Below are 26,582 nucleotides of genomic sequence, written 5' to 3' on the forward strand. Positions count from 1 at the left end.
TTCTCTTAAACATAGGAAGGATTTTCAAAAATCACCATCAGAAAAAAACTGTGCCTTATTTAACTGCCACATTGATGACAGAAATTTAAACGCCACTGAAAAGAGAAGTTGAATAATTTACCAGCACAGAAAACATTACAATAGCTACCTTGTGTTGGTTGCCTACTGTTACTTATGTTCTTTAATGTTTATTACTTTATTTAAACCCCACAGACATCCTGCAAAGCAAATACGATTACCACTGTTTTGCAGATGAAGAAAATGAAGCTCAGGAAGTTTAAATAATTTGAAAACTTTGAAAGTTTAAATAACTTGAATAAAATAGCCATAAAAATAAGCAGGATTTGAACACAGGTCTCAGACTCCAGTCCTATGTTCTGTTCATTTTGTACACTATGGGACTGGATTCTAGATGTGTCTGTTTTTCTCATTTGTTCCATATTGAGCACCTTAGAAAATGTGTCTTCTCACATTTATAATATGAACTAATGTGAAGTTATTCAAATGCATGATTCTGAAAACCTTGAATGATTTAGGAAATAATGCACAATATAGTTTTGTATGTGACCAATGAGTATCACCATGTCACTGGTATCTTCTTCTTCCACAACTTGAGATATAGTGTTACTCTGCAGAAAAATGTCAAAGTACAATTTCAAGTTTTCCAGTATTTTTTTAATTCTTTGCCCCAGTATATCCAATTACTCCACAATGTTTCTTCTGTACAGAGGATCAACACTGTTTGATTTCATATTGGTAATAGATCCAAAACTAAATGTCCCCTCTTAGGCTGGAGGTCTACATGACTGCTCTCAATTCTGGTTGTTCCAGATCCTCCTTATGTGTCGCTGTTTTGTGTTCAATGCTGAAGACTTGGTGTCCATGCCTCACATAACCTAAAGGTGCCTCTTGAATGGATCACATTTGGCTTTTCCTTATGTCCTTGCTCACTCTCATGGCTACCACTAGAGCCAGGGCAACCCACAGAGATGGACTTGAAGTGAGAAATCCACTCTGACCTTTGCCAGAACATCCAGCTCAGATTTTGGGCAAGGTAAGGAGTTCTTAACTGTGTCAAATCTGGCTTGAACTCCCAAAGTTGCATCTCTTTGCATTCACAGATACATCCACTTCTATTAGGCAAACATGTTACCAAAATAATATGGTTTAGTCAGATTCCAAGTAAAGCTATTTGTAGAACCAGAAGGAAATTTTCCTTGATGCATTTTTCCATTCACTGGTTGCACTTAGTCACATCCTCTTAATGTATTCTTTATCATATCTGCATTTTTTTTGCACTTTATTGACATCTTGACTAGGTCAACATTACCCAATCTATCCTGTAGGTTTTAATAACTTTTAAGCTAAAAAGAAAAAAAAATCTTAAAGTCGGGGTTTCTTTCTTAAAAGTCTTTCCTGTATAGTATCTCCTATGTAATATCCATGTAAACAGGCTGCCCAACTTTCCTCTGCCAAAAATCTAAGCTCCATGTACCAAAGACATGCCAGGGGGTGTCATTTGGTTGCCTCTGTCTTGGATCCCTGAGCCCAGGGAACTTGCATAATAATATCCTGTTCCAAAGCTATATTGTCTTAGTCAGTTTGATCTGCTTTTTAAACAAAAATACATTACACTGGGTGGCTTAAGCAACGGAACCCACAAAACCCAGTTCCATGCCCATAAACACAAGTTACTCTACAGCTTTCCTTGAGGGAAAAAATAACAATCTTAATAAGTACTGCTATAATAAATTATATTATGTAGATATTAACTTATATCTAATCTATTTTAAGAATAAAATAGAATAAACTATTGGTTTAAAGGCGAGTATCCAATCTTTTGGCTTCCCTGAGCTGTATTGTAAGAATAAGAATTATCTTGGGCCACACACAAAATACACTAGCATTAGCAATAACTGATGAGCTAAAAAAGAAAAAAAAAATCTCATAATGTTTTAAGGAAATTTACGAATTTGTGTTGGGGAACATTCAAAGCTGTCCTGGGTCACACATGTGGTCTGTGGGCTGAAGGTTGGATAAGCTTAGTTTAAAAAAGGAAGTACGTTAATACTTTCAGGCTAAAAAGATATCATACGGAAAATTTTATTTGTGCTAGAAGAGATCAGAAGCTACAAGAGCATATGGAAAAAATGATAGGCAGGAACTGCTCAGAACAAAGACTGCATGAGGACCTACTGGCCCTGATACTGTTACACATTTTCTCATCTTCTACAGGAAAGATTTAGGCAGAAAGACTGTAAATATTATATTTCTGTTTGATTAAAAAACTGGTCCTGCTTAAAGTATTTCTGAAGATTTCCTCCTGAAAAGAATCAATAACAACAACAACAATAATAACAACAACCTCTCTCTTCTTTTCTTTGGTCAATTTGGAGATACATTTCATTTATATTTGTGCCAAAGAAAGGTTCTTCTTCCTTTGTCTTTTGTTTTAATTAGGGGAAAATGTTCTTATGAACTTTACATTATATCATCTTATCTCGGTTGGCCAGAATCCCAGTGAAACTTGTACAGGTTTTAAATTTCTTTACTTTTACTCCCTGTAGAGAAGCCATATTTTGCTACACTCAAAAAAATTTATTGCCAAAGATTGATGACTCCTTACATGGAAAATTTAAATGCACACAGTGTCTGCACTTTTAGACTGTTTCAAATAGTATATTTAATTTTACATTGACTTCTCTAAAATCATCTAATGATTTATTTTAACCTCTTTTATGCAGAAGACATTCTGATAACAAAATGTGTAAATTATTCAAGAGAAGGAAAATATGTTACTATCATTAAAAAATCTTATTTCTAAACAAAGCATGATTAAAATTTAGTCCTTCTTTACTTATATTTTAATTGTTTTTTAAAAAAACCTTTTGTTTATAAACTAACACACTGTAGGAAAGTAGGGAAAATAGCCTAACCCTTATTATTACAATGAATTTTTTTTAAGACCTGTAAACTGCTAGCCATTCCTGAATCCCAGTGGCAGGGATGGGGTGGTGGTAGAGAGACTTAAAACAACAAAACAAACACATCAGCCACACTAAAATAAGAATTGCTTGAAGGACCTTCATTTCTTTTTTAAATTTAAGCTTTTCTACTCCACCTATTCCCATTGTGGTGATAGAAATAATAAAGCCTTAAAGTCAAAATTAATATATTACAACAGATTTGAGAGCAAAACACTGGAACTAGTCAGACAACTTTCTGTAATCGAAACCCACAACAAAGAGAAATTAAACTTCCTATAATTTTATAAACTACAGAAGGAATACCTGTAATTACCCTCATAAATGATGACCAAAATATTTGCCCTTAAGGAATTGGAATACATCTGAAGGGAGGCTGCCTTGTTTGCCATGCTGAAAAAAGAAGGCATGTTGACACACAGGAAAATAGTAGTGCATTTTGGATAGCACCGAGAAAAGCATTTTAAAGAAACCTGATAAACAGGACATGGATGTTTTCTATGAGGAGATTCAACAAGCCCAACTAAACAAGAAGCTGCCTGTGACAAGCAAAACTACCCCTACACACACGCGCACACACACACACACACACACCCTCCACCTTTTCAACCAGTTCCTCAAGCGCACTAGCTAGCAGATAATCACCTAGAGCAAGCCAGGTGTGATGTGTATTTTCGTGTAGATCAAGACTGAACCATCCCACCTGCCTCCCACCCTCAGCAGAAGACAGTTCTACAGGCTCTAGAAACCACAGAATGCCAGCATCTAGACAACTGGCAGAGTTTCCAAATGTTAATCCCATCATAAAAGAAGAACATCATTTCAGTCCAGCTAAATTAGACATATAAGATGATGGAACTGGCATGCATTATTCCTGTAACCAGTCATTCAAAATAAATGGGCTCATTTATATAGCGCTTTGCTATTTAAGAGATATTTGAAGGCAGGCAAGCTTAAAGTATAAGTTAGAACATGTTATGTCAAGCAACTTAGAGAATCTCATCACTAATGTTATTTTACCCTGAATGTACAGTTCACATTCATTATTCCAGATAGAAGCTTCATCAGCATCCCCTAGCACATTATGAATTCCTAATCCAAGACTCTCCCATCTATAAGCAATGTGTTTCTCCTTTTGCTGTAAATGATATATGGACTCCAGAGAGCAAAGTTTCTCTGTAACACATCATTCCTAAAAGGCTCTTCCCACCTCCATCCCCAGTAGTAAGCAGATTCTTTGCAGAGTTTTCATTTACCTACTTGAATACAAAGGTGATTTAAAATCTTTATGTTTATTATACAATCATAATGGATCAACACCCTTCATAAAGAATCCAGTGCTCTTCAAAACAGAAGTAACTTACTTGGTGCAGCTACAAATATCTTAGTATCTTTTAAGGGAAAGTATCATCAAATAGAACTATTCTCAGAGTAGGCCCATTAAACCAGTCACAAGATAAAGAACACAGGTAAATACTGTTCTTAATTGACTGGACTACATTCTGTAACTCAATTGATTACTTTCTAAAACTACATAGGTCCTTAAAATAGTGTATCATTTTATTTTGTCACCTAGTACTTAAAAGCAGTGTTAGAAAGTGCATTGAGTAAAAGTGAGCCATTCAAATTCTACAGCTACAAGCCGCTCCATCTTTATTTTTTTCTTTTGTCAAATATTGTATGATTCTAGAAGCTAAAACAGTTCCTACAAATGCCTACCCAGAAAGGAGAAGCAAGCAAAGGAAAGAAGGGAGGGAGGAAGGAAGCATGGAGGGAGAGAGAAAGACACCATCTACTTGATCCTGCTATGTAATACTTGAAGGTTCTCACTGTGGTTTTATTCTGTCTTTGAATCTCTAACAACCCAACAGCCACCATTAGTCACAAAACACATCTGTGTTTAAAAGCTATCCACAGAAAATTGAAATGAGTGATCTATATATCACAGAAACAAAAGGATACATATATATATATATATATACACACACACACATATATCTCCTTTTCTATACTATTATATATAATAGAGAAAAGCCTCAAAATAAGAAATTAGGTTATTATACACAAAACTTAGATATCCAGGCCAGGCCAGGCATGGTAGCTCATGTCAATCCCAGTACTTTAGGAGCCCAAGGCTGGATGATCATTTGAGGCCAGGAGTTCAAGACCATCCTGGGTAACATAGTAAGCTCTTATCTCTACAAAAAAAAATACAAAAATTACCTGGGCATGCTGGCACGCACCTGTCATCCTAGTTACTCAGGAAGCTTAGGCAGGAAAACCACTTGAGCATAGGAGTTTGAGGCTGCAGCAAGCTATGTTCATGCCACTGTACTCCTGCTTAGGTGACAGAGTGAGACTCTGTGGAAAGAAAGAAAAGGAAAGAGAAAAGAGAAAGAGAGAAAGAGAAAGGAAAGGGAAAGGGAAGGAAGAGAAAGAGAGAAAGAAAAGAAAAAAATAAAGTTCGATATGCAGAGATTTTGAGATACCGACAGAATTCATCTGGATACACAACCCTTATAGCTAGATCCTTATATGATTGCTCCAAAAATGTACATTCTGGACCTAGCACATTAGCTAGCCCCCCCTCCCCCACCCCGCCCAACAATTCTTAATTTCTAGTAGATGTGGCAGAACAATGCTACACGCAATGGTGGTATCACCCATATGAGAATAACAACATAGGAATTCTAATAAAATACTTGTAGATGGTCTTTAAGGTTTAAAAATCACCAGATATTTTTGATAGCAATATCTCTAGTACTTGTACCTCTGTTGTACCTCTGTTTATCTGTCACTACCTCAAGTCTTAGTTCCTATTGATTAAATCTATTTTAGCAACAGTTATAAAACTTTGCTTCTAGATGTGAAATGGCCATAGGGACTCTACTTCCTGGTTAGCATGTCTTAATGAATCACCACATCTTCATGTTTTCCCACAAGAAAGGAACGTGGTATAATAGAAATAGGTTAAGATGTAATAATCTCCCCCTTTCCTGAATATGCCTCTGAATCTCTCTGTGTATACCTCAGGATTCTTTCATTTGCATATAAGGAAACTACTATGACCTATAATATAGTAATAGTATATTACTATACTATTACAAACTGATGCCAATAGTGGTCACATTTCTTACAAAGATCTAGAATTTATTACAAAGTAATTAAAATCAACAACAAGAAAACAAACTTCCAAAAGGTCAAAACTTTAACTAGTCTACATAATCACTAAAATTTAGCACAAAGTGTTAGAAGCAAAGACATAAAAGCAATCCTGTGATGAATTTCCATACACATAAATATTCACTAAGTAGGAAAATACCTGGTTAAATTGTTAAATAAATTATCTTTGTAGCACTTTCCTTAAAGGTATTTTTCTTTTCCAAAATAGTATAAATCATTCTATTTTAGACCACCTACTGTCTACTTTATTGGTCTAAAGATTATTGGTACTTTAATGATAAGTTAAATACATTTTAACAGAAAGATGATTAAATGAACACTTGAAGTATTAACATAATTACACCAAATCAGGCAAATTCTGTGTATGAGATCAGATGTCATTCCAAAGGCATCTCATTGCTATTTTTGTGTCACAGTTAGACATGAGACACTGAGTATATACTTGTCGGCTGAGTGTTCACAAATCCTATTAAGTGCGTGGATTGGGGGACTTGGAACTGCCAGGTTGCAGAGGGTACTTCCATCTCCTTGCATCAAATTTGGATGAAATTCTGAAACCATATAGGCTGCTCCAGGACGCATCTGGCTTCTGGTGGATAAATAGGTCCATCATTTCTGGTTATTTTGCTAAATAAGTTGTAAAAAGTCTCCCTATGTAAGGCCTATTTGACAAATATTTTTTCTAGTACATAAAACTAGAATATGATCGAAAATATTTATAAACATAACTAAACCTAAAACTCTTGAAATATGGTTTATGACAACACACACATTCAATTACTGGAGACACATACTAAATACTACATATTTATTGATAAAGCTGAAACTCCTAAACCTACAAAAAAAGGCCTTCAACACTGCCACCAGTTCCATTTTCTTCCTCCACAGTGGAAGACTAAAAACTGCCGACCAATGACTAATCTCCCCTGTTTCTGCTATCAGAACTTGTCTGTATACAATAGCAATGTGCTCATCTCTAGGAGGTAATGAATAACCACTCTAAGGTGATAACCACAATGTTCTTTCCCTTTGCCATATAGTCATTTTTTTCACTCTCCTTTACAACTAAGAGTGATATTTTCTAACAAATGAGACCAGTAGAGCTGGAATATCGCCTTCCCTCTTCCTTCTTTTTCCTGCATGGATACGATGCCTGGTGTTGTGGTAGCCATATTAAAAACCATGGGGCCTTCAGCCAAAGGGGAAAAAGCCAGCAAATGAAGGAAGGAAAATGCAAGGTAGAAAGAGCCTATATCCTTGACAGCATCATGAACAATGGGAGCAATACCAGCAATTTTCTATATTCTTACTTCTTGTTCTGTGGGAAAAAATAATTCCCTATTTAGTAAAGCCACTGTTGGATTGTGGCTGGCAAGCTGGCTGAATAGGAACAGCTCTGGTCTGTAGCTCCCAGCGAGATCAACGCAGAAGTTGGGTGATTTCTGTATTTCCAACTGAGGTGCACGGCTCATCTCACTGGAACTGGTTAGACAGTGGGTGCAGCCCATAGAGGGTGAGCTGAAGCAGGGTGAGACGTCACCTCATATGGGAAGCACAAGGGGTGAGGGAACTCCCTCCCCTACCCAAGGGAAGCCCTAAGGGACGGTGCCGTGAGGAACAGTGCACCCTGGCCAAGATAACAAGCTTTTCCCATGGTCGTCACAACCTGCAGACCAACAGATTCCCTCCTGTACCTACATCACCAGGGCCCTGGGTTTCAAGCACAAAACTGGGCAGTTGTTTGGGCAGACACCGAGCTAGCTGCAGGAGATTTTTTCATACTCCAGTGGCGCCTGGAATGCCAGCATGACAGAAAAATGTACACCCCTGGAAAGGGAGCTGAAGCCAGGGAGTCAAGTGGTCTAGCTTAGAGGATCTCACCCCAAGGGAGCTTGACAAGCTAAGATCCACTGGCTTGAAATTCTCACTGCCAGCACAGCAGTCTAAAGTCAATCTGGGATGCTCGAGCTTGGTGGGAGGAGGGGCGTCTGCCATTACTGAGGCTTGAGTAGGTTGTTTTTCCCCTCACAGTGTAAACAAAGCGGCCAGGAAATTTGAACTGGGCGGAGCCCACCACAGCTTGGATAAGCCACTGTATCCGACTGCCTCTCTAGATTCCTCTTCTCTGGGCAGGGCATCTCTGAAAGAAAGGCAGCAGCCCCAATCAGGGACTTATAGATCAAACTCCCATCTCCCTGGGAATGAGCACCTGGGGGAAGGGGTGGCATTGGGTGCAGGTTCAGTAAACTTGAACGTTCCTGCCTGATGGCTCTGAAAAGAGCAGCAGATCTCCCAGTGTAGCCCTCAAGATCTGCAAAGGGACAGAGTGCCTCCTCAAGTGGGTCCCTGAACCCTGTGCCTCCTGACTGGGAGAAACCACCCAGCAGGGGTCAGCAGACACCTCATATAGGAAATCTCTAGCTAGCCTCTGGCAGACAACCCTCTAAGATGAAGCTTCCAGAGGAAGAAACAGCAGCAATCTTTGCTGTTCTGCAGCCTCTGCTGGTGATACCTATGCAAACAGGGTCTGGAGTGGATCTCTAGCAAACTGCAGCAGACCTGCAGCAGAGAGGAAAGGAATAGGATCAGAAAGGAACAGGATCAACGTCAACAAAAAGGACATCCACACAGAAAGGAATAGGATCAATGTCAACAAAAAGGACATCCACACAGGAATCCCATCTGAAGGTCACCAACATCAAAGACCAAAGGTAGATAAAATTCAGGAAAATGAGAAAAAAGCAGCACAAAAAAGGCTGAAAATTCCAAAAACCAAAATGCCTCTTCTCCTCCAAAGGATCACAACTCCTTGCCAGAGAGGGAACAAAACTGGATGGAGAATGAGTTTGACCAATTGATGGAAGTAGGCTTTGGAAGGTGGGTAATAACAAACTCTGCTGAGCTAAAGGAGCATGTTCTAACCCAATTCAAGGAAGCTAAGAACCTCGAAAAAAGGTTAGTGGAATTGCTAACTAGAATAACTGGTTTAAAGAAGAACATAAATGACCTGATGGAGCTGAAAAACAGAGCACGAGAACTTTGTGAAGCTTACACAAATATCAATAACCAAATTGATCAAGCAGAAGATAGGATATCAGAAATTGAAGATCAACTTAATAAAATAAAGCATGAAGACAAGCTTAGAGAAAAAAGAATGAAAAGGAATGAACAAAGCCTCCAAGAAAATATGGGACTATGTGAAAAGACCAAACCTGTGTTTGATTGGTGTACCTGAAAGTGACGAGGAGAATGAAACCAAGTTGGAAAACACTCTTCAGGATATTATCCAGGAGAACTTCCCTAAACTAACAAAGCAGGCCAACATTCAAATTCAGGAAATACAGAGAACACCACAAAGATTCTCCTCAAGAAGAGCAACCCCAAGACACATAATCATCAGATTCACCAAGGTTGAAATGAAGGGAAAAATGTTAAGGGCAGCCAGAGAGAAAGGTCTGGTTACCCACAAAGGGAAGCCCATCAGACTAACAGCTAATCTCTCTGCAGACACCCTATAAGCCAGAAGTAAGTAGGGGCCAATATTCAACATTCTTAAAGAAAATAATTTTCAACCCAGAATTTCATATCCAACCAAACTAAGCTTCATAAGTGAAGGAGAAATAAAATTCTTTACAGTTAAGCAAATGCTTAGAGATTTTGTCACCACCAGGCCTGCCTTACAAGAGACCCTGAAGAAAGTACTAAACATGGAAAGGAACAACCAGTATCAGCCACTGCAAAAACATAACAAATTGTAAAGACCATTGACACTGTGAAGAACCTGCATCAACTAATGGGCAAAATAGCCAGCTAGCATCATAATGATAGGATCCAATTCACACATAACAATATTAACCTTAAATGTAAATGAGCTAAATGCCCCAAGACACAGACTGGCAAATTGGATAGAGTCAAGAACCATTAGCGTGCTCTATTCAGGAGACCCATCTCACATGCAAAGACACGTAGGCTCAAAATAAAGGAATGGAGGAATATTTAGCAAATAAATGGAAAGAAAAAAAAAAGTAGGGGTTGCAATCCTAGTCTCTGATAAACCAGACTTTAAACCAACAAAGATCAAAAATGACAAAGAAAGGAGCACCCAGACTCATATAATAAGATCTTAGAGACCTACAGAGAGACTTGGACTCTAACACAATAATAATGAGAAACTGTAACACCCCACTGTCAATATTAGACAGATTAACGAGACAGAAAAGTAAAAAGGATATTGAGGACTTGAACTCAGCTCTAGACCAAGTGGACCTAATAGATATCTACAGAACTCTCCACCCCAAATCAAAAGAATATACATTCTTCTCAGCACCACATCACACTTATTCTAAAATTGACCACATAATTGGAAGTAAAACACTCCTCAGCAAATGCAAAAGAATGGAAATCATAACAAACTGTCTCTCAGACCACAGTGAAATCAAATTAGAACTCAGGATTAAGAAACTCACTCAAAAGCCGGGCACAGTGGCTCAAGCCTGTAATCCCAGCACTTTGGGAGGCCGAGACGGGCGGTCAGGAGATCGAGACCATCCTGGCTAACACGGTGAAACCCCGTCTCTACTAAAAAATACAAAAAACTAGCTGGGCGAAATGGTGGGCGCCTGTAGTCCCAGCTACTCGGGAGGCTGAGGCAGGAGAATGGCATAAACCCAGGAGGCGGAGCTTGCAGTGAGCTGAGATCCGGCCACTGTACTCCAGCCTGGGCGACAGAGCGAGACTCTGTCTCAAAAAAAAAAAAAAAAGAAAAAAAGAAACTCACTCAAAACCACATGACTGCATGGAAGCTGAACAACCTATTCCTGAATGACTACTGAGTAAATAACAAAATTAAGGCCAAAATAATTAAGCTCTTTGAAACCAATGAGAACAAAGACAACATACCAGAATCTCTGGGACACAGTTAAAGCAGTGTTTAGCAGGAAATGAATAGCACTAAATGCTCACAGGAGAAAACAGGAAAGATCTAAAATTGACACCCTAACATCACAATAAAAAGAACTAGAGAAGCAAGAGCAAGCAAATTAAAAAGCTAGCAGAAGACAAGAAATAACTAAGACTAGAGCACAACTGAATGAAATAGACACACAGAAAGCCTTTCAAAAAAATCGATAAATACAGGAGCTGGTTTTTTCAAAAGATCAACAAAATAGATAGATCACTAGCCAGACTAGTAAAGAAGAAAGGAGAGAAGAATCAAATAGACACAATAAAAAATGATAAAGGGGATATCACCACTGATCCCACAAAAATGCAAACTACCATCAGAGAATACTATAAACACCTCCACACAAATAAATAAGAAAATCTAGCAGAAATGGATAAATTCCTGGACACGTGCACCTTCCCAAGACTAAACCAGGAAGAAGTCCAATCCCTGAATAGGCCAATAACAAGTTCTGAAATTGAGGCAGTAATTAATAGCCCACCAACCAAAAAAAGCCCAGGACCTAATGGATTCACACCCGAATTCTACCAGAGGTACAAAGAAGAGCTGGTACCATTATTTCTGAAACTATTCCAATCAATAGAAAAAAAGGAACTCCTCCTTAACTCATTTTATGATGCCAGCATCATCCTGATACCAAAACCTGGCAGAGACACAACAAAAAAAGAAAATTTCAGGCCAATATTCCTGATGAACATCAATGTGAAAATCCTCGATGAAACACTGGCAAATTGAATCCAGCAGCACATCACAAAGCTTATCCATCACAATCAAGTCGGCTTCATCCCTGGGATGCAAGGCTGGTTCAACATAGGCAAATCAATAAACATAATCCATCGCATAAACAGAACCAATGACAAAAACCATATGATTATCTCAATAGATGCAGAAAAGGCCTTCAATAAAATTCAACACCACTTCATGTTAAAACTCTCAATAAACTAGGTATTGACGAAACATACATCAAAATAATAAGAGCTATTTATTACTAACCCACAGCCAATATCATACTGAATGGGCAAAAACTGGAAGCATTCCCTTTGAAAACCAGCACAAGACAAGGATGCCCTCTCTCACCACTCGTATTCAACATAGTATTGGAAGTTCTGACCAGGCAATCAGGACAGAGAAAGAAATAAAGTGTATTCAAATAGGAAGAAAGGATGTCAAATTGTCTCTGTTCACAGATGACATGATTGTATATTTAGAAAACCCCATCATCTCAGCCCAAAATCTCCTTAAGCTGATAAGCAACTTCAGCAAAGTTTCAGGATACAAAATCAATGTGCAAAAATTATAAGCATTCCTTTACACCAATAATAACAAAAACAGAGCCAAATTATGAGTGAATTCCCATTCACAATTGCTACAAAGAGAATAAAACGCCTAGGAATACAACTTATAAGGGATGTGAAGGACATCTTCAAGGAGAACTACAAACCACTCCTCAAGAAAATAAGAGAGGACACAAACAAATGGAAAAACATTCCATGCTCATGGATAAGAAAAATCAACATTGTGAAAATGGCCATACTCCCCAAAGTAATTCATAGATTCTATGCTATCCCTATCAACCTACAATTGACTTTCTTCACAGAATTAGAAATCACTACTTTAAATTTCATATGGAATAAAAAAGATCCTGTATAGCCAAGACAACGCTAAGCAAAAAGAAGAAAGCTGGAGGCATCATGCTACCTGACTTCAAACTATACTACAAAGCCACAATAACCAAAACAGCATGGTACTGGTACCAAAACAGATCTATAGACCAATAGGACAGAATAGAGGCCTCAGAAATAATGCCACACATCTACAACCATCTGATCTTCAACATTCCTGACAAAAACAAGCAATGGGGAAAGGATTTTCTATTTAATAAATGGTGTTGGAAAAACTGGCTAGCCATATGCAGAAAACTGAAAAATGGATTAAAGACTTAAACATAAGACCTAAAACCATAAAAACCCTAGAAGAATACCTAGGCAATACCATTCAGGACATACGCATGGGCAAAGACTTCATGACTAAAACACCAAAAGCAATGGCAACAAAAGCCAAAAGTGACAAATAGAATCTAATTAAACTGAAGAGCTTCTGTACAGCAAAAGAAACTAGCATCAGAGTGAACACGCAACCTACAGAATGGGAGAACATTTTTTGCAATCTATCCATCTGACAAAGGGCTAATATCCAGAATCTACAAAGAATTTAAACAAATTTACAAGAAATAAACAACCCCATCAAAAAGTGGGTGAAGGATATGAACAGACACTTCTCAAAAGAAGACATTTATGTGGCCAACAAACATATGAAGAAAAGCTCATCATCACTGGTCATTAGAGAAATGCAAATTAAAACCACAATGAGACACCATCTTATACCAGTGAGAATGGCAATCATTAAAAGTCAGGAAACAACAGATGCTAGAGAGGCTGTAGAAAAACAGGAATGCTTTTTACACTATTGGTGGGAGTGTAAATTAGTTCAACCATTGTGGAAGACTGTGGTGACTCCTCAAGGATCTAGAACCAGAAATACCATTTGACCCAGCAATCCCATTACTGGGCATATACCCAAAGGATTATAAATCATTCTACTATAAAGACACATGCACATGTATGTTTATTACAGCACTATTTACAATAGCAAAGATTTGGAACCAATTCAAATGCCCATCAATGATAGACTGGATAAAGAAAATGTGGCACATATACACCATGGAATACTATGCAGCTACAAAAAATGATGAGTTCATGTCCTTTGCAGGGACATGGATGAAACTGGAAATCATCATTCTCAGGAAATTAATACAAGAACAGAGAACCAAACACGGCATGTTCTCACTCATAAGTGGCAGTTGAACAATGAGAACACATGGACCCAGGGAGGGTAATATCACAAACGGGGGCCTGTCAGGGGGTAGGGAGTTAGGGGAGGGATAGCATTAGGAGAAATACCCAAAGTAAATGATGGGTTGATGGATGCACAAACCACCAAGGCACATGTATACCTATGTAACAAACCTGCACGTTCTGCACATGTATCCCAGGACTTAAAATAAAATTTTTAAAAAGTTGATTGCATTAGATAAATAATTTTAAATGAAAATGCCACTGTTAGTCATGTTCTTTATTACTTGCAGCCAACACAGCCTATTTAATAACTTCTGCTTCACGCCTGCAATGCATTCCCATTGGACATTCATCATTGCCCCAAACATCATACACTTTCCTATCTTCATATCTTTTTTCTACCTAGCTTTGCATGTAGTAAGTATTTATTACACTTTATAAAAGGAAAGATATGAGCCGGTTGATAAAATATTAAGTTTAAATAAGTGGTCCATAATCAGATAAATCAGTCAAAAATTAATCACTTTCTACCTATATGTAAGGCACAATGCTACAGTTGATTTAAATGTTGAGTTTTTAGTTAATCATTCTATATGTTCCCAAATGACAATTTCTTGTGCTTTGCTTCTATACATAAACAAAAGATTTCAATACTAGTTTGATATACAAGATGGTTATCTAGAGGACAGGAACCAGCTCTCCTGCTGTGTTTTATAAAATGCCTGCTTATTGTTGATGCTCAACCAATATTAAATTATACTAAATTATAATAATACTGCTGTGGGTATCATTTAGTTCCCTGACATTGTTACAACTTTCTATGCTGTTTTTGAAGGGTATGAGATCCTACAATAAAATTGTTTTATGGAAGTGGATGCACATTACATACAGTTTGTCAGTCGGCTTACCCAGGTCTCTTTAGGAATGTGTTCTGCTCAAATAAAGATGTGTTTTAAAATTCTATGTTGGTATGATTCAACTGCAGGAGAGTAAGACTCATAATTTACTATAATAAATTACTTCTCAAAACATTTATTATCAGACTGCAATGATTCTCAATCCTTAAAAAAAAAAAAAAAAATCATTCTTTCCTACAAGTAAACCAAAGGAGAGCAAAATGATTTTTTAAATGTAAAACTAAGTTTAAATCATAGCTCTACCTAAAAGTATTCTTGGGAGATTTTGTTTTAATCATTTTTTAAACTATTGCACTTAGAAGAAGCATATAATAAAAAGAATTTCAAACTCATTCACATAGCTATTACTTTAAAGGGTATCATCAAAAGTTCTGAGATGGTCCAGCTGGCATTTGTTAAACCTCAAAGCTTCCAAGGAAGTCTTTATGCTTCATGGAATTTTGCTTGAAATTGCTTTAGCATAACAATTTAAGGAATTATTAAGGGAATTAAAGCACAGGGATTCTCTATTCAACTGTTTGTTCATCCACACTATTTCAAAAGCTCTACAAATACTTTTTATTTGGTTGCTTGACTCTATCTTTGTAATCAGCCCTTCAGCTGAAGTCAAAGGGGAATTATCTGTATTGAAGAACTCTAGAAAATGTTTGGAGAAGTTCTTTGTGATGGAATAACCTTCACTTAAATCCACCTTTATTTTACTCTTTGACATTTATCCCAGAGAAATGAAAATATATTTTTATACATGAGTCTGTATACTAATGATTATAGCAGCTTTATGAGTAATAGCCAACACATGGAAGCAACCCAGATGTCTTGCAGCAGGTAAATAAACAAACTGCAGTATATCTATACCATAGAATACTACTCGACAATAAAAAGAACAAACTACTGGTACACTCAACAACCTAGATGACTCTCCAAAGAATCATACTGAATTATAAAAGCCATTTCCCAAAGGATACAAACTGTGTGATTCTATTTATATAACAATACTTTTGTAATGACAAAATTATGAAACTGTAGAACAGATAAGTGGCTTCCAGAGGTTTAGGATGGCATAAGGACAGAAGGGAAGTGGATATGGCTTTAAAAGGGCAACATAAAGAATCTTGTGATTAGGAAATTGTATCTTAACTGTATCAATGTCAATATCCTGGTTATGATATGGTACTATCATTTTGTAAGATTTTACCATTGGGGAAAAATTAGGTAAAAGGATCGTTCTATATTATTTCTTATAACTGCATACAAGTGTACAATTACCTGAAAATCAAAAACCTACTGCCCAGCATTGGTTTCCTCTTTTTATAACAACACCCTAATGTTTCTTGCAACCACTTTTCCTTATTTTCAGTCCATGTGGTTCAGATGTTCAAAGTCAACCTTGGACTTAGTAGGTGGACCTGTAATTCAGACGTGATCAATGAGCATAGTCTATCTTTTGGACCATAGTGATTGGTTCATGAATAGTCATATGATTCAAGTTGGTGCAGTATACTCAAACCTACTGGTTTTACTAAACTATAAGAAAGGAGAAGCTCTTTCTGCTGAAGTTGCTAAGTATTGTTAAGTACAACAGGCCCACCACATCAAATGTGCCAGTCAGAGAATGTAGTACAAAGGAAAGCAAAACCAAAAGATGTAAAGACTTTAGTCTTAATGACAAAGTTTGTGACCCTGGATTCAACTGTGTCTGAAGGTAGTATATTCCCTAGACTTTTCAGTTATATGAACTAAAAGTGCCCTCTTTATGAGTTAAAAAAAAAAAAAAAGTTTAATTTTAAAAGACTTTTAGTGAAGATTAGAATCACATTCAGTATCTAACACAGGTATTTCTGTAAACAATGTAGCAAAGTTTGAAACGCTTTTCACCAAAACAAAACTATGTCTTTATTCCACTACCAAGAATTCTGATTTATATTTTATCTCTTAAGTGCAATATTAGTTCTCCTCTTCAGATCTTGGTGTCTCATTAATTATCTTGAACAAAGTGCTTTTGGTGTATGCTGTATATTTGCTGTACATTTTTTATTGAGATGTAAACTCATTGATTTGTAAGAGATTTTTGTATATTAAGAATAATAGGCCTCTTTCTATCACATACATGAAAAATGCTTTTTCCAACTGGCCGTTTGTCTTTCAACCTCACTTGGACTGTTTATCCAATATAGATGTAATTTTTTATTTATTTATTTTACTTTATTTATTTATTTTGAGACGGAGTCTTACTCTGTCACCAGGCTGGAGTACAGTGGTGCAATCTCAGCTCACTACAACCTCTACCTCCCAGGTTCAAGTGATTCCCCTACCTCAGACTCCAGAGAAGCTGGGATTACAGGCATGCACCACCACACCCGGCTAATATTTTGTATTTTAGTAGAGACAGGGTTTCACCATGTTGGCCAGGATGGTCTCAAGCTCCTGATCTCATAAATAGATGTAATTTTTATAGTTACATTGGTCAATCTTGCGTTTTATTGTTTCAGTTTTTTTGTGTGTGTGTTATGCTTACAAAGGCCTTCCCACCCTAATATTACATTTAAAATCTAATTATATTTTCTTTTGTTAGTTTTACAGGCTTTTAAAACAAGTATAAATAATGTAAAGAACACTGTAGGAATGATGTGTTTCCCCAAATTATTACATATTGGATAAGCATTTATGCATTAATGCTTTTTTCCTTACTGACTCAAATGCTAACTTTATTATATACCAAATATTCCTATACATAGTTGGATCTGAGGTTGGATGTTTTGTTTCTCAACCGTCTATTTCTTAGCCAGTTCCACGTTGTTTTAACTTCATTGTTTTTATGGTACATCTTAACACCTGACAAGGCAAGGCTCATTCCTCATATTTTTGTTTTTCAGAATTATTCTAGCTGTTCTTGCATGTTTATGCTTCAAAGTAAAATTTAAAAACATTTTATCAAGTTCCTCACCACCTTTCCTATAACAAATGAGAATTTTGATTGACATTGCAATGCAAATAGAATAAATTCAAACAGAATTGACCTCTTTTAAAGAATAAAGCCTACTTTTTCTAAATTGTGTCTCCCCATCTAATCAAATGTTTTATAATGTTCTCAAATCTTTTATTATCATACAAAATGTTATAATTTTACATATCTTTGTTAATTTTACATTTCTTGTTAAGACTATTTCTAGACATTAAATGTTACTTAGTTATAAATATAAATGGGATAATTTCCCTTTGTGTTTTCAAGAACGTGTTAGAAATCTACTGATTTTATTTATTTTACAACCATCTACCTTAATAAATACCCTTATTTTCTTAAGTCTGCAAGATCTATTTTATAAAATATATATTTTCAAAGAAAACTAGTTGATTTAAAATAGTTCAGGAAACAACTAAGTAATTGTATAATTTAAAATGGAAAAAGTGACTGCTGGTTTAAAATATAAATTTAAAATTTAGACACACACACTCCCCAACACAAATATATCACAAGAATCCTTGGATTGGGACATGTTTTAAAATTTGAATATTAGCAAAAGCAAGGAATTCAGTAGCTCTATAAGCCACTCACTGCTTCCAGAGCTCTTCCACCGGAGCACCACTTTGTTTCCTTACAAAGAGAATGGACTTGCCTTAGAGTGTCTGTTCCAAGTAATCAAGCTTTTTTAATGATTCTCCAAAAAAAAAAGTTACCATTTAAAAATCAGAAAAGAAAAAATATCTCATCTGATGCCTCTATTACATTTTCTTTTACCGGATTCACAGCGTATGATTAACAATGCACATAAACTTGGCTCTGTGATTTTGTGTTTAGATAATGATTGAAATCCATTAAACTATCTTTTTATGGTTGATGTTCTGTCAGCTGAACATCCAGCAGATTCTTTTTATAGAAATATGATTTGATCTGCAATGTCCTGGAACATGTTTTTCCAGCTATTTGGCTTCAAGTTTATGGTAATTACCAGGCATTATCTCACAATTTCTATTGCTCCCAGGAACATTAAAATCCCACCACCCCAGACGCTTTTCTTGAGGATGAACCCTTGGAAATCCTATGTCATTCCCTGCAGGTTCTACTCAAGTGATAGGGTTTGTTTTTGTTTTCTTTGAACTCTTTCTTGTATTAAGCCTTATTTTTCATAGGTCTTGTCCCCCCAAGCCACTTAAACTTTCCTCAGGAGGAATAAGGAGGAATTAATATTTTGGGGTTCTAAGTGCCAGCCTGGTCTGATTGCTTTGTATACATTTTCTCATGGTAAATATTAGTTATTATTGACATTTTATGTCCTGAGATACCTACTTCAGTGCCCAATGAATAATAGATGCTTGTTAGTTATATAACAGTCATCAGAGTATTTTTGCTTAAATAATTTCCATCTAAGTGAAACAATAGTTCTTTTATTTTCCTTTAGTTGCCAATGTAACAATAAAAGTTCATTGTGAATCAAGATATGTAAGGAATTTCGTGGCATTTGTTTTAGAATTACAAAACTTCAATAGGTTTTATTAGTGCTATATTTTCTCAATGAAACACCCTGAACTATAATAGAGACTTGCTGAAGATAGAAGATTCATTTGTCCCTTCATAGCAGTTCTTTTGACCAATAGTTTCTGTTTAACATTAGTCACTCATTCTACTTATTTTCTCACTGATTCTGTTAATGAGTCACAGATTATTTTGCATCTAAATCTCAGAAGTGTAGATCAAAGTCCTTCCTGTGTACATGAAATGAGACTAATAACAGCAACCATTTATTGAGTGATTGTTATGTGTCAGGAACTAAGTGTCCTACTTGTGTAATTGCATTTAATTATCATAACTACCCATTAGGTTGATGCTATTATCATCATTTTAAGGATGAGTAAACTAAGTCTTAGAGAAGTAAAGTCAGACAATGCAAAGCCTAAACTTTTACCCATTTACATACACAATGAAACAACATAAGAATTGCAAGACTGATTATCTACCTTTCTAGTGAACTTTATAAGAAATCTGCCATACCTATGGGGCAGCCATTATGATGGAAACGGAACTAGGAGAGTGGAAATGAGCTCTCTCTGGAAATACTTTCATAAACATCTCCTGAAACCCCATCACCAGCTTGGCAAATCATTGTTGTCTCCATCTTACATAGGGAATGGCTCAAAGTCACATAGCTAGGGAGTGGCAAAGACATATCCACACTCAGGTCTTACAGATTCCAGACCAAAACCCATCCATCCTCCGCCCCCACCACCATTTAACTCAGTTTCACAGGCATGGTGGCAGCGATGGCAAAACTTGTCCTTCACAGTGTCACATCCATGACTTCCTAAAGGCTCACATTACCCTCAGTACAGACAGCATGGATGTCTCCAACATGTGTCGACCAAAGTAACTACTGATCTCTATCATGATGTAAAATAAAACATCTCTTATTAGTGCATTTTCTTTTGTGTTCTATTTTTCATCCTGGATATCAACAAAAGGCCAAACCAGTTAAAATGTTTAAAATTCTATATATAACTTTTAGTACTTTTGATGCTCTATATACTTACAAGCACATTTTATAAAATTAGCTGCTTGAAAATCATGTAGATATATAGATATTATTTCAACTTAATTATTCTGTACAATATACCACTCACCACGGCCAATTGTTTAAAGTGCCCCAATGGCTTTCCAAACTCTCCTACATGCTCTACAAAGCATAGTTGTTCTGAGCCCCATCTGCATGGCAGAGACAGCTGTATTCCTCAAATATTCTATGTGCTCCTCTCTATGCCCCAACATCTCATGGAGTTAGATTGGGGACATGTGACCAGTCTGGATCATTCAACTATGTATGTGTTAAATCATTAAACCTCACAATAAGGTAGGTATGTTGTGATTTCTTGGATTCTATATTCATCTATGTGGCATACATTCAAAACAGGGCCAACTTTATTAAACTATATTTTCTTAATTTCTGTTATTTCTTGATGCTGTAGAATCTGGTGGCCTTACAGACTCAGAAAGAGACTATCTTTCCTAGAGCTAGCTAATTCTGAGAGTCAGCAAAGGGCTTAGCTGAGAGCACAGCTCTCACGTACAAACCAACCAATCCTGAATCTACAGCCCCAACCTCTTTATCTAACTCTCACACACCAAACCAATATTTCCCTCGCCCTAAATCATCCCAGTTACCAGGCAACTAGATATCACCCTTATAACCCAGAGCCCTCTGGAATTATTCAAACTGGCCAATCCTAAACTGTTTACTCTGCTCTGTCTTCCTTTTTGCACAGAAACCTCAAGAAAGGCTCTGGCCTAGACTTTCCCCTGTTCCTGTCTTCTGGCTCTTGACCGACACTGGTGCTTTCCCCCTGTAGTCCTGCACGGTGTGTGGTGACTACCTCATTGGGCCCCTGTGAGTAGAATAAATTCCTTTCTAAGCCTTTATCTTGTCTTCTCTTGTGGCTGCACTAACTTTGCCATACCCCAGTCAAAATATACATTCTTAGAAGAGTAGGTACTATTTTTAACCTCATTTTAGAGATTCTAACCCAGGCAAGCCAGCTCAAGATAGTAATGAAAACAGGGCTTTGTCTTCTCCACCCTCCACACACCTGGAATAGCACTTAGCTTTACAGTTTTTCTTTGCATTTAATTGATGCACTGCAAGATTACTTGTGTAGTTTTTCAGTGTTGTCAAAAAGCAATAGCCATAGATTTTGGTAATTGAATTGGTGACCTGCTCTGCTTTGCTAGATTTTACCTTATTTCTAGCCTTTAGATTTCTAGATACCTTTCTATTTCATTGTCTTCCTGGTCTTCTAGTCACCAACATCCCTTAGTATTCTTGCCCAGCTCTGACACAATTCTAATCCTATTGTTTCTGATGTGTATAGAAGGAGAAAGAGGGAGATTATTTATAAAGTACATTCACAAAGACAGGTAAAGGGACATTTTGGAGGATGAGAGCTGTCCTTTTTCTCTAGGCTACACCATATTTACGCAACCTGTACATCAAGGCATCAGTATTTCTGCCATCATCATCAAAACTCCCAGGATTTCTTCTACATGCAAGAAAGCTAATCTAGCACGATCTGATATAAAACGAAATACGATAGTCCAAAACTTTTGTAAAGAAGAAACTAGGGCAACAGTGATTAGCAGTGTATTAGGTTACTTCCCCCAGAGAAACAAATCTCACTATGATCTGAAGATTTCTAAACAGCCCTTTGAGCTTCATGAGCAAACCTTATACTAACTCATTCTTACAAAGACCTTTTAGAAGACCAAAACACTTCTATAGAATCCTTAAACAAGAATTTATGTGTTTTCCCTAGATTAAGACCCAAGAGTCAGAAAAAAAATTCTGGCTAACTGATGCATAATTGTTTATGGACACCAGTTTGCCTTGAGTATATTCAGCTTTAATGTTAATAAGAAAAAGTGTATTTCTAATAAATATTTGCTGCCACAAGCAGAAAGATAAGAAAGTCTGTTAGTGAAAAGTGTCAATGTCCTAGTATCATGTTTCCAAAAAGGGGCTTCTAGAATAACACTTCCTCTAGTATCCTCACATACCTCCTGTGTTTTCTAAATGAGGAGGAGAGACACAGATAATTGGGAAGATTAAAACAAGAAACTGCAAGTGTGGCTCAGCCCCTCTATAGTCACTCAGATCTATAAAGAATAGGGGTCTTTTATGAGGTCAATAGGCCCTGGTGACAAATATTTTGAGGCCCCCAAGAAAGGGTAAACTAACAATATCTTTACAGAGGTCTGTGTTCAGATACATACCTCTTCCAGACTACAAATCCCACTTGTTTGTAGTAAATTACCCTCTTCTCTCATTGACACTGGCCTTCTCTTCTAGATCCTAAACTTCATGTAGTAAATATACATGGGTCAAGGCTCAAACTTCCTTCTTGGAGCACCTTATCCCTCTGTCTCCTCTACTAGGGTTCAGCAGAGATGAGGCAGTAACGATCTAAGTTGGCCTTCTTTACGTTGTTCTGATGGATTATCCCAAAGCATAAGCTTAGGGGAAAACAGAAACAATTCAATTTTCCACTACTTAGGAAGCATCTAAGCTCACACACAAATCCAATGTTAATAGCTGATCATTTAATCCTGACCTATATCTGACTCTGACAATTTCTCAACCAGTTCCAAATTCATAGAGGATTTATGGGGTCAGAGTAATGATCCTACACCTCTTCAAACCTCAACAGTCATGTCAAAAGTAATCTAGAAAGCTATGTATGTAGTTTTTAACACCTTCCTAACAAGGCAGATGCTAAAGAAAAAAACCAAATTCATCAAACCCAGGTTTCCTTACATCTTCCTACATCCAAAGTCTATTTCCTAGTAATATCAGGTAGACTTATATGCCTTTATGCTGAATTTTCATGGTTTAGCCCACAGAATATTAGAACTGAAAATAACTTTATGGAAGACTGAATACGTCACAAAGCTAGCTATTGACAGAGCTAAAACTTGAACTCTAGTCTTCACATTCCTGACTGTGTTCTCTTTCCATTATAGGAGACTCCCTCCTAATGCTTTTTGGTGAGCTAATTCTCTGTGTGTCTTCATTCCTTTTTAACATTCAAAAGGGATGTTTTGTGGTAAAATAAATAGTTTGATAACTATAAAGCATTAGAACTCAAAGGAAATTTAGAGAAAACCTATCAGCCCTTCTTTCATTTTATTGATGAGGCTGTGGAGGGTCATAGATAACTCAGCTAAACTATAATACTTCTGGATCTTAGCTCTTTGCACTTTCCTTCACAAAAGAAAACAAAATGCCCATTCTAATCATTGCAAGCCAAAATTAATGTTGTATTTCTTTCTGATTGACAAGTTGCAGAGAAAATGGTAGATATTTAACCTCCTAAATAAAAGCATAAGCAGTAGATTTCTGTAAGTATCATGCAACTCTCTACAGAGACCATTTTATTGATTGATTTAAATTTGCTTCTTCCTAAAATTTACCATCTACCTTTTTGGTGATATAATTGCCCATTCTAGCATAGACAACATTTAAAACACCAACCCAATTTCTTAGGTGGAAAACAATTCAATGATGAATGCCGATGAAAACCATTAGTTGTACAAAACCATACTAAGTTGTTTCAGTAACAAGACAGGGACTATTTAGTGAAGCGTGTCTCAACAATAAATAACAACAATAAAGAGAAATTACTGCTTTGTGCTATATTGGACATTCATCATACACCCCAGAGAATCGGAAAATAAAATGGAAAATACCTGTTAATGTAAAAGTAAAAAGATAGAAAATATTTAAATGAGGTGAAACTACATTTTGGTTATAATTTTTAAAAATAAGCTTATTTCTAATACATATATGTAAACTGAATAAGTGCTACATTTATTATACATTCATTTAGCATTTCTGCTGAATAATAATATTAACACTGAGACTCCTACGTAGTCATAATGCTTTAGAAAGGATTTACTCCACAGACCATGATTTATTATTTTCACAGAAAATGCTGGGATATATGAAGTACTGACCTCCCTAAGAACTGCAACAATATGTGTATTCTGGGCTTGAGGGCTCTGAAATGGTCTGAATGTTTGTCTCCCCACAAAATTTGTATAGCAAAATCCTAATCCCTAAGGTGATGACATTAGGAGGTGGGACCTTTGGGAGCTAATTAGATCATGGGGGCAAAGTCCTCATGAATAGGATGAATACGCTTTCTAAATGTCAATTTTATCATATAATATGTATTTTAAAAATAGTATATACCATTATTTTCTCCAAGTTATGATGATGAGTTAATTCATGTGCATCATTTGTGTGGTACCTGGCACATAACTTTTCAATAAATAATCATAATCTAAGCTAGCTCAGAAAGCTAGCTAGCCCCTTTTCCACCATGGGAGGATACAGTGAGACTGTGCCTTCCATGAACCTGCAAATTGGAACTTACCAGACACCAATCTACCAATACTTTGATCTTGCACTTCCCAGCCTCAGGACATGAGAAATAAGATTCTGTTATTTATAATCTACACAATTTATGACATTTTTGTTACAGCAGCTCTAATAGACTAAGGCTCCATCTTTAGAAGAAAACACTGTTAAGAACTCATAATTTACAGTGAGACTGACACAGAGGAACACGGGTCAATTTCTAAGAGATGAATCCCAGATGGGACCAATCATTAATGTTCCTTCTTCCCCTCTAAAGTATAAGCCACTCACCTAGACAGAAAGCTCCTTGTAAGCAAGGATAGCATAGAGCTAGCCATTGTGCACCCAGCACAACCTGGACAAAGCTGTTTCTTTATATCCGCACCCTGTCTCCCTGCCCTCTGATCTCGTTTTTCTCTGATCAGCTTTCTGCTGACTCCCTTTTTCTACTTCTTCTATCTTCTAGCTCTTCCAAATTTTCTCTTAAAATAAACTCTGGAAAGCAAGGGGCTGTGTCTTTTTGTTCTTTGTGTTTATCCATAGTGTTCAACACTAAAAAAGTTCTCAAATATTTGCTGAATGAATTACTTATTGAATATATCCTCTTGACCTCCAAAGTAAAAGGCAACAGGCCCCTTGAACTGTGGTTAATGATATCTAAGACTTTGGTGTTAGGCAGAACTGGGTGTGAATCCTGGCCCTACGGCTTGTTTATTTATTTGTCTTTTTTGTTTACAATTTTATTTCTGATATTTATTGCAGTGCCTGACACATAGTTTTTCAATGTATTTAGTTAAGAAGTGAATAAATGATTTCACTTTGCACAATTAATAAACAATAGGAGTTCATGTCTTCTAGCACAGTTGTTTCTGGCACATTCCTCACTTCTACCTGAGATGTGTGATACTACACTTTTGGAATCTTTGTAGTATATACTAGAAATTCATTTCCAAGCCCCAAACAACCCATTCTCAAGACATTAGGACATCTGATGCTTCCACTCATCCCATGTATACAACCTGACTATGAACTACACTGGCCTTATGGCTTACTACATGTGTGATCCAGCTAAGTTGCCTAACTTTCTATAGAGATATAGGGTGTCAATTTAGCTAAACTGAAACTATGTTTCCAAGAATTTTTCCCCTGGTATGGTCTAGATTAATGTCAGTTAAGGGGAAACTTTTACAAGATTTGGAATGCAGAATCAAAGTGGTAGTCATTTTTATGCTGTAAACTTTGACTCAGGGCAAATACTGTTGCAGCCCATGAACACTGTTACTGACCCGCTGGTTCATCTTTTGGTGCAGAACAGCGGCCAGGTCTCTAAGTCATCAGGCTCCTACTTCAGCAAGACAAACCTGAGTTAGGTGCAAGTGCAGCTATGTAGTGAAGGATACCTGCTTCTACTGCAGATTACCTGCATCAATGACGTTTGAGGCAGACAGATATTGATTCCAGTCTGTCCCCGTGGTCTCCAGTATGTCCTGAAAGTCAAGTCTGTCCTTGCTAATCCCCACTTTATGTCCATACTTCCTATCTTACTGCCTTCTCTGCTGACAGCAGGCCCAACATCAAAAACAAAAGCAAGAGTCTTAAATGGACTGTTTTACTGGCTCCTATAAATGGGTAAGGTCTAACCCCTATAATAAGTCCATGAGTCCCTATCACTCTGATTCTCCTTCTCTGATCTCATCTAAATGATACCCTTTCCAAATGTCAATTTTATCATATAATACATATTTTAAAAATAGTACATACCATTATTTTCTCAAAGTTAT

This window comes from Rhinopithecus bieti, unplaced genomic scaffold (assembly GCF_001698545.2).
Source record: "Rhinopithecus bieti isolate Rb0 unplaced genomic scaffold, ASM169854v2 scaffold_6947, whole genome shotgun sequence".
In the NCBI taxonomy this organism is placed as follows: domain Eukaryota; kingdom Metazoa; phylum Chordata; class Mammalia; order Primates; family Cercopithecidae; genus Rhinopithecus; species Rhinopithecus bieti.